General features: G+C 41.7%; 1 pseudogene; it reads right to left on the bottom strand.

Moving 5' to 3' along the window:
* Positions 1-5,630: 5,630 nt before the first annotated feature.
* On the bottom strand, positions 5,631-7,278 carry LOC106633926 (keratin, type I cytoskeletal 18-like; annotated as a pseudogene).
* Positions 7,279-7,646: the final 368 nt, after the last annotated feature.

Raw genomic sequence — 7,646 nt, forward strand, 5'->3', positions numbered from 1 at the left:
TTCAGGTGCAGGAGAGACCCAAGTGAAAAGGGTCTGGAGTGGACCCTAGGCAAATGGCAGCAGCCCTAAGGAAGAGGGACCTGACTGTTGAAAGAAAAACAAACAAACAGAAAGCAACAACAACATCATCATCATCATCAAAAAAGTCCCCACAAAAACCCCATCCAAAGGTCAGTAGCCTCAAAGATTGAAGCTAGATAAATTCATGAAGATGAGAAAGAATCAGCGGAAAAACACTGAAAACTCAAAAAGCCAGAGTGCCTATTCTCCTCCAAATAATCACAACACCTCTCCAGTAAGGGCACAGAACTGGGCTGAAGCTGAGATGGATGAACTGACAGAAGTAGGCTTCAGAAGGTGGGTAATAACGAACTTTGCTGAGCTAAAGGAGCATGTTCTAACCCAATGCAAAGAAGCTAAGAATTATAATAAAACATTACAGGAGTTGTTAACAAGAATAACCAGTTTACAGAGGAACATAAATGACCCAATGGAGCTGAAAAACACAAGAGAACTTCACAATGCAACCACAAGTATCAATAGCTGAACAGACCAAGCAGAGGAAAGAATTTCAGAGCTTGAAGACTATCTTGCTGAAATAAGATGGGCAGACAAGATTAGAGTAAAAAGAATGAAAAGGAATGAACAAAACCTCCAATAACTATTGGATTATATACAAAGACTGAACCTATGACTGATTCAGGTTCTCCCCGATCCCTGAAAGAGATGGAGAGAATGGAACCAGAATATCATCCAGGAACACTTTCCCAAGCTAGCAAGACAGAATAACATTCAAATTCAGGAAATCCAGAAAACCCCAGTAAGATACTCCATGAGAAGATCAACCCCAAGACGCATAATCATCAAATTCTCTAAGGTCAAAATGAGGGAAAAAATGTTAAGGGCAGCCAGAGAGAAAGGCCAAGGGAAGCCCATGAGACTAACAGTGGACCTCTCAGCAGAAATGCTATAAGCCAGAAGAGAGTGGGGGCCAATATTCAACATTCTTAAAGAAAAGAATTTCCAATCCAGAATTTCATGTCCAGCCAAACTAAGCTTCATAAGTGAAGGAGAAATAAAATTCTTTTCAGATAAGCAAATGCTGAGGGAATTCGTCACCACCGGGCCTGCCTTGCAAGAGCTCCTGAAGGAAGCTCCTGCCTTGCAAGAGCTCCTGAAGGAAAGGAATTTAGGAACTCCTTTCCTAAATATGGAAAGGAAAAGCCATTACCAGACACTACAAAAAACACACTGAAGTACAAAGACCAATGACACTATGAAGCAACTACATTAACAAGTCTGCAAAATAACCAGCAAGCATCATGATGACAAGATCAAATTCACAATAACAATATTAAACTTAAATGCAAATGGGCTAAATGCTCCAATTAAAAGACCCAGAATGGCAAGCTGGATAGAGTCAAGACCCATTGGTGTGCTGTATTCAAGAGACCCATCTCACAAGCAAAGGTATGCATAGGCTCAAGGAAAATTTACTGAGCAAATGGAAAGCAGAAAAAAGCAGGGGTTGCAATCCTAGTTTCTGACCAAACACACTTTAAACCAACAAAGATTTTTTTTAAAAAGACAAATATTTTTTAAAAAGACAAAGAAGGGCATTACATAATGGTAAAGGGTTCAATTCAACAAGAAGACCTAACTACCCTAAATATATAATTACCCAATACAGGAGCACCCAGATTCATAAAAACAAGTTCTTAGAGACCTACAAAGAAACTTAGATTCCTACACAATAATAGTAGAAGACTTTAACACCCTGCTGTCAATATTAGACAGATGATCAAGACAAAAAATTAACAAAGATATTCAGGACTTGAACTCAGCTCTGGATCAAGTGGACCTGATAGATATCTACAGAACTCTCCACCTAAAAACAACAGAATATACATTCTTCTTGCTGCCACATGGCACTTACTCTAAAATCAATCACATGATTGGAAGTAAAACACTCCTCAGCAAATGCAAAAGAACTGAAATCATAACAGTCTCTCAGACCACAGGGCAATCAAGTTGGAACTCAAGATTCAGCAACTCACTCAAAACCACACAACTACACAGAAATTGAACACCCTGTTCACGAATGACTCCTGGGTAAATAATGAAATTAAGGTAGAAATCAAGAAGTTCTTTGAAACCAATGAGAACACAGAGACAATGTACCAGAATCTCTGGGATGCAGCTAAAGCAGTGTTAAGAGAAAAATTTATAGGACTAAATACCCATATCAAAAAGCTAGAAAGATCTCAAACTGACACCCTACCATTACAACTAAAAGAACTAGAGAACCAAAAGCAAACAAGCCCCAAAACTAGCAGAAGACAAGAAATAACCAAGATGAGAGCAGAAGTGAGCGAGACAGAGACACAAAAACCCTTCACAAAAACCCCCAACAAATCCAGGAGCTTTTTTTAAAAAAAAACACCCTAATAAAATAGACTACTAGGTAGACTAATAAAGAAGAAAAGAGAGGAGAATCAAATAGACACAATAAAAAATGATAAAGGGAATATCACTACTGACCCCACAGAAATACAAACAATGATCAGACAATACTATAAACACCTCTATGAAAATAAACTGGAAAATCTAGAAGAAATGGATAAATTCTTGGACACATACACCCTCCCAAGACTGAACCAGGAAGAGGTTGAATACCTGAATAGACCACTAACAAGTTCTGAAATTGAGGCAGCAATAAATAGCCTACCAACTGAAAAAAGCCCAGGACCAGACAGATTTACAGCTGAATTCTACCAGAAGTATAAAGAGAAGCCGGTACCATTTCTTCTGAAACTATTACAGACAATTGAAAAGGAGGGAATTCTCCTTTTCACTGCCGGGAGCAAGGCTGGTTCCACATACGCAAACCAATAAATATAATTTATCACAAAACCAGAACTAAAGACAAAAACCACATAATTATCTCAAAAGACATGGAAAAGGCCTTTGATACAATTCAACATCCCTTCATGTTAAAAACTGTCAATAAACTAGATATTGATGGAATATACCTCAAAATAATAAGGTATTATTATTTAATGACAAACCCACAACCAATATCATACTGAATGGGCAAAAGCTGGAAGCATTCCCCTTGAAAACCAGCACAAGACAAGGATGGCCTCTCATCACTCCTATTCAACATAGTACTGGAAGTTCCAGCTAGGGTAATCAGGCAAGAGAAAGAAGTAAAGGGTATTCAAATAGGAAGAGAAGAAGTCAAACTGTCTCTGTTTGCAGATGACATGATCCTGTATCTAGAAAACCGCATTGTCTCATCCCAAAAGCTTCTCAAGCTGACAAGCAACTTTAGGCAAAGTCTCTGCATATAAAATCCATGTGCAAAAATCACAAGCATTCCTATACACCAACAATAGACAAGCAGAGAGCCAAATCATGAATGAACTCCCACTCACAATTGCTACAAAGAGAATACAATACCTAGGAATACAACTAACAAGGAAAGTGAAGGATCTCTTCAAAGAGAACGACAAACCACTGCTCAAGGAAATCAGAGAGTACACAAACAAACGGAAAAACATTCCATACTCATGGATAGGAAGAATCAATATCATGAAAATGACCATACTGCCCAAAGTAATTTATAGAGTCAATGCTATTCCCATCAAACTACCATTGACATACATTCTTCACAGATTTAGAAAAAAAAAATCTCCTTTAAATTTCATATGGAACCAAAAAAGTGCCCATATAGCCAAGACAATCATAAGCAAAAAGAACAAAGCTGGAGGCATCACGCTACCTGACTTCAAACTATACTACAAGGCTACATTAACCAAAACAGCATGGTACTGGTACCGAAACAGACACACAGACCAATGGAACACAATAGACAACTCAGAAATAAGACCACACATCTATAACCATCTGATCTTTGACAAACCTGACAAAAACAAGCAATGGAGAAAAGGATTCCCTACTTAATAACTGGTGCTGGGAGAACTGGCTAGCCATATTAAAAAAACTGAAACTGGACCCCTTCCTTACACCTTATACAAAAATTAAATCCAGATGGATTAAAGTCTTAAACATAAAACCCAAAACTATAAAAACCCTAGAAGAAAATCTAGGCAATACCATTCAACCATTCAGGACATAAGCACAGGCAAAGAGTTTATGATGCAGTGGCCAAAAGCAATTGCAACAAAAGCAAAAATTGACAAATGGTATCTAATTAAACTAAAGAGCTTCTGCACAGCAGAAGAAATTATCATCAGAGTGAACAGGCAACCTACAGAGTGGGAGAAATTTTTTTGCAATCTATCCATCTGACAAAGGTCTAATATCCAAAATCTACAAGGAACTTAAATTTACAAGAAAAACACAACCCATCAAAAAGTGGGCAAAGGACATGAATAAACACTTCTCAAAAGAAGACATTTATGCGGCCAACAAACATGAAAAAACACTCAACATCACTGATCATTAGAGATATGCAAATCAAAACCACAATGAGATATCATCTCACACCAGTCAGAATGGCAATTATTAAAAAGTCAAGAAACAACAAATGCTGGCATGGCTGTGGAGAGAGAACGCATTTACACTGTTGGTGGGAATGTAAATTAGTTCAACCGTTGTGGAAGACAGTGTGGCAATTCCTTTCCTCAAAGACCTAGAATCAGAAAAGCCATTTGACCCAGCAATCCCATTACTGGATATATACACAAAGGAATAGAAATCATTCTATTATAAAGATATATGCATGAGTATGTTCACTGCAGCACTATTAATAATAGCAAAGACATGGAATCAACCCAAATGCCCAGCAATGATAGACTGGATAAAGAAAACATGGTACATATACACCATGGAATACTATGCAGCCATAAAAAGGAACGAGATCATGTCCTTTGCAGGGCTATGGACGGGGCTGGAAGCAGTTATCCTCAGCAAACTAATGTAGGAACAGGAAACCAAATACCGCATGTTCTCACTTGTAAGTGAGAGCTGACTAATGAGAATACATGAAAACAGGGAGGGGAACAACACATGCTGGGGCCTGTTGGCAGGGGTGGGGGATGTTTAGGGGAAGGAGTACATCAGGATAAATAGCTAATGCATGCTAGGCTTATTACCTAGGTGATAAGTTGATAGGTACCGCAAACCACCATGGCACATATTTACCTATGTAACAAACCTGTACATCCTGCACATGTATCCCGGAACTTAAAATAAAATAAAAAGTATGTGCATGTTATGGGGACCCTCCAGTGTTTCTTGCATCCACCCCCTCCTTTTCATTCCCATAGCTATTGCTCCAGTGCAATCTGGCATTTCCCCTTCCCAGGATCTCTCTTAACTAGCATCTCTCTCATGATCAACTGTACACAGTAGTGCCAGGATCATACTCTTAAAGTATAGCGCCTATCTTTTCACCACCTTGCTCAAAAACCTTCAGTGGCTTCCAGTACAGTAGAGAAGATACTCCACTCTCTCATTTTCTAACACTTACATGGTGCTTGTTATGTGCCAGGCATTGTTTTAGATGTATTATATATTATTCCTCATAACAACCCTGTGATGTAGGTACAAATCTTATCCCCATTTTACAGAGGAGAAAACCAAGACACAGTTCAAGTCACTTGTCAAAGGACACGGTATGTTTCAGCACTGAGGTTAGTACCCCGGGACTCTAGCTCCAAAATTCTATCTCCGTTTCTTTTTCTGTCTCACCATTCTCTGACTGAACCAAATGCTTTTCTGCTTTGGGGTCTTTGCTTACAATTTTCTCTTTTCCTGCTATACCCTTCTCCCATATTTTCCTATCTATATCCATCGAGATCTGAAATGCCACCTCTTCCATGATGCTCACCCAGAGACCTTGTCGATTCCACTGTATACATTTATCTGCTATAACACTGTATTTTCTCTTTTTTTTGTTTTGGACCACTGAACTTTTCATTGGCCTCCTGCTCCCCAAAGGGTACCCTGCTTCTGCTGGCTTAAAGTTTCAGAACTTTGGGGTCATTGGTCTCAGACACCACTTTGCCATCCACTATCCGGCAGGTGGTGGTCTTTTGAATGGTTTGCATGGAGTTGCTGCTGTCCAGGGCATCACCAAGATTGAAATCCTCGCCATCTTCCAGCAGGCAGCGGTAGGTGGCGATCTCAGCCTCCAGGTTGACCTTGATGTTCTGCAGGGCCTCATACTCCTCGGCCTGGCGCTACCACTCTGCCCGGGTCTGTGCCAGCTCTGACTCCAGGTAAAGCAGGATCCCGTTGAGCTGCTCCATCTGCAGGGTGTAGCGGGCCTCCACCTCCCTCAGGCTGTTCTCCAAGCTGGCCTTCAGATTTCTCATTGAGTCCAGGTCAGTCTCCAAGAACTGGACTGTATATCTCAGCTCTGTGAGTGTCGTCTCAGCAGCTCCAACCTTGACGGACTGCGTGGTGACCACTGTGGTGCTCTCCTCAATCTGCTGAGACCAGTACTTGTCCAGCTACTCTCTGTTCTTCCGAGCCAGCTTGTCATATTGGGCCCAGATGTCTGCCATGATCTTGGCGAGGTCCTGAGATTTGGGGATCTACCTCCAAGGTCAACCCAGAGCTGGCAATCTGGGCTTGTAGGCCTTTTACTTCCTCTCCGTGGTTCTTCTTCATGAAGAGCAGCTCTTCCTTGCGAGCCTTGATCTCTGTCTCTAGCTGCAGCCAAGTGACACTGGTGTCATCAATGACCTTGCAGAGCCCATGGATGTCATTCTCCACAGACTAGTGCACGGCCAGCTCCGTCTCATACTTGACTCTAAAATCATCAGCCGCAAGACGGGCACTGTCAACCTGCAGAACGATGCAGGCATTGTCCACAGTATTTGCGAAGATCTGAGCCCTCAGGTCCTTGATGGTCTGGAAGTAACGGCTCCAGTCTCTGAACTGGGGTCCCTTCTTCTCCAGGTGCTCCCGGATTTTGCTCTCTAGCTTCCAGTTCTCCATCTCCAGGTTCCTCACTGTGTTCAGGTAGGAGGCCAGGCAGTACTTCAGGCTTTGCATGGTCTCCTTCTTGTTCTGGATGCCTCCCATTCTTGCAAGACCCCCAGCCATCCCCGCGGACAGGCCCCCAGACCCCATGCCGCCCCAGAAGCTGGTGGAGTGGGACATGGAGATCCAGGAACCAGAGCCCCTGGTGCCTGCATAGACGCTGGCCGTGCTGCTGACTGGCCGGGCACTGTAGCTGGGCGCCTGGACAAAGCCCAGGGACCGGTAGTTGGTGGAGAAGGTAGAGCGAGTGGTGAAGTTCATGCTGTCCACAGAGGAGAGTGAGAGGACAGGACTCAGGCTTTGCCGACGACCTGTATTTTCTAGTATGTTAATTTGAATGTATATTTCTAAGTTATAACTCTTGGAAGAGAACCATTTCTTATTATTCTATTTTTATCTTATTATTTCTCACTGTCCACCTTCAGTACTTATTAACTGTTCCTGACACAAGGGAGACTGCTGTGCAATATCTACAACTGCAGTAAATAAGCTAATGGGTGAAATCATGATACTTAAAAAGCACAGGCCAAGTGTAGTTGCTTATCCCTGTAATCCAAACACTTTGGGAGGCCAAGGCGGGAGGATTGCTTGAGGCCAGGAGTTCAAGACCAGCATGGGCAACATAGTGA

The sequence above is a fragment of the Pan paniscus genome, chromosome 18 (assembly GCF_029289425.2).
Source record: "Pan paniscus chromosome 18, NHGRI_mPanPan1-v2.0_pri, whole genome shotgun sequence".
Taxonomy (NCBI): domain Eukaryota; kingdom Metazoa; phylum Chordata; class Mammalia; order Primates; family Hominidae; genus Pan; species Pan paniscus.